This window comes from Bison bison, unplaced genomic scaffold (assembly GCF_000754665.1).
Source record: "Bison bison bison isolate TAMUID 2011002044 unplaced genomic scaffold, Bison_UMD1.0 scf7180017864366, whole genome shotgun sequence".
NCBI classification, from domain to species: Eukaryota; Metazoa; Chordata; class Mammalia; order Artiodactyla; family Bovidae; genus Bison; species Bison bison.
The window spans coordinates 1,027,917-1,030,309 of NW_011494938.1; the positions used below are offsets into that span (position 1 = coordinate 1,027,917).

Genomic DNA, 2,393 nt, shown 5'->3' on the forward strand with positions numbered 1-2,393 from the left:
CCAGTTTATTGTGATCCACACAGTCAAAGGCTTTGGCATAGTCAATAAAGCTGAAATAGATGTTTTTCTGGAACTCTCTTGCTTTTTCCATGATCCAGCAGATGTTGGCAATTTGATCTCTGGTTCCTCTGCCTTTTCTAAAACCAGCTTGAACATCTGGAAGTTCACAGTTCACGTATTGCTGAAGCCTGGCTGGAGAATTTTGAGCATTACTTTACTAGCGTGTGAGATGAGTGCAATTGTGCGGTAGTTTGAGCATTCTTTGGCATTGCCTTTCTCTGGGATTGGAATGAAAACTGACTTTTTTCCATCCTGTGCTATATTAATACACTGAGAAAGCTCCAAGTGCTGAAAAAAACAAAACCAAAAACAAGGATGGTAACTTGACCTAAGTCATTCAAAGTGAAACGAATTACAATGAAGTATTTGTTTTCCTCATGATGAAAAATTGTCGATTGCTTTAGTACAATATTAAAATTTGGGATACCCCTGATCACATGTCTAATTTTCCTATAGGCTGGACAAAAGAGTAGAGTATTGCCTAACTCACCACAATTTCATTTGGTTTCAAATGAGCTTGCAAAAAGATCCCCTGACGGTTTGTAGGCAAATAGTTCTTGAAAATCTGAACCACCTTTAGAATATACCAAATCTTAATAATATCCCTATGGAGTCTGCAAGATGGTTATGCCAACTGGGATAGATAACAGTGGAGGCCCACAACTATTTCTTAAGTCCAGAGGAAAGACTGGCAATCAATACACAAGAATACAATTAGGAAATAGCATTGCCATTGGAATGTAAATCACTGTCTTCCTACATACAACATTTTTTCTTTCCAAAGTCACAGCCTGAGCAGCTTATTTTTTTACCTAGAGCTTTGTGTCAGTGATGTAGCCTTTGATAATTCTTGTAATAAAAATCCAGTCATGTATGACATTTAGGAGGGAACGAAAGGTTTGATTTGCCTTGGGCCCCAGGAACCCTTATAAAAATGCCTTTAGTGAGAAATGAAAGGAAAAAAAATTAAGGGGTCATAAATTGAGCCAAATCAAAAATGGTGCCAAGTCACTAGGCTACCTTTTAATGGTTCTAGGAAATAGAGAAGACCAATGAATGTAGTTCCCCCGTCAAATATTAAAATTAACCAAAATAGTCTAAATTGGGGGAAAAAAACAGGAATAAAGAGAACATGATGTTGTCTTAATGCCTTCTCAACAGCTGACAAGATAGATTTGGGGCACTACTGGAATACAGACATTTAAGAACAGGGCTTTTATCACCCCATGTGTCACAAGCATGCTTACACTGTGAAGAAAATCTGAATTTTCACTAAGTGATCCATAATACCAATAACAGGCCTCACCCTTTCTACAAAATCGATTCCAATGAGATGTACTCCACTCACATTTTCATTTAGCTCTTGCATTCAGTCAGCTTTGTCCTATTTCCTATGGGTGGAGTCTAGTTATATGCCTTTCCCAATGTCATTTGCAAAGCAGCCACTTTTCTCTTCAAGCCCCTTTCCTTGAGTGTGAGCCAAATGTCTGCCTCTCACACTCTTGAAGGCAGGACCCTAAGTAATTTTTGTCTGAGGACATATGCTAACAGGGAGGTGGCAACCTTCTGTGTCTCCCCACATGTCATTCTATTCATACCCATTAGTCAGTGCAGTCTAATAAACCGCTTGTGTGAAGAGTGGCTTCTGAGAAAGTTTAACTCATCGCAGAGGGGAAGAACATGTTCTTGGGGAAGAATGATTCCTGGGAATATACAAGTCAAGAAGCTCGGAGTTTCCTCTAACAAGCTCAGTGTCCACAACCACCAGGAAGAGGCCGCATGCCTCTGTTAATAAGAGTGGTCCTCATTCAGGCAGCATCACCATCACTTGTGAGTTTGTTAGAAGTGCAGCTACCAGGCCTGTTTCAGATTTACAGCATAAGAAACTGCAGTCTCCAGCTGATTCATATGCAGGTTCACGCTTGAGGAGCATTGGCCTAGAACATGATTCTCAACCTTGGTTACACATGGGGCACCAACCAGGGAAACTTAAAACTTAAAAATAATTATTGATGCCTGAGCAACCCCTCACCCACCACCCCCGTGGAAGAGATTCCAAGATATTCTCTCTGGGGTGTGGCCTAAGCATTGGGATTTTTAAAAGCTCCCCAGGAGATTCTGAGGTGCTGTCAGAATTGTGAACCACTGGCAAAAAGGCAAAGGAGAGCTACTTTTCCTACCCCTCACACTCTGCCTCACAGTCAAACAGCGGGTTTCCTGGAGTCAGAGTTTCTCTTTTCCTGTGACCTGGCAGCCCAGAGCCCGGCAGTAAGTACAGGGTTGGGGGTTGGGGGGAGTCTACTAAGGAACGCAACTCTGAGTCTGATCCTCCC

The 2,393-nt window shown here is 41.6% G+C and overlaps 1 protein-coding gene across 7 annotated transcripts in view; it reads left to right on the forward strand.

Annotated features, from left to right (window-relative positions):
• SLC8A1 (solute carrier family 8 (sodium/calcium exchanger), member 1) overlaps positions 1 to 2,393 on the forward strand; it is a 451,994-nt gene that overhangs the window by 66,255 nt on the left and 383,346 nt on the right. For 5 of the 7 annotated variants that reach the window (XM_010855558.1, XM_010855548.1, XM_010855552.1 and 2 more), the window contains exon 1: positions 2,179 to 2,328. The exons of the other annotated variants lie outside the window; for them this stretch is intronic. The gene's annotated coding sequence lies outside the window, so the exon portion shown is untranslated. Of the gene's footprint in view, positions 1 to 2,178; positions 2,329 to 2,393 lie in introns of those variants that run through there. 7 annotated transcript variants of the gene reach the window in all.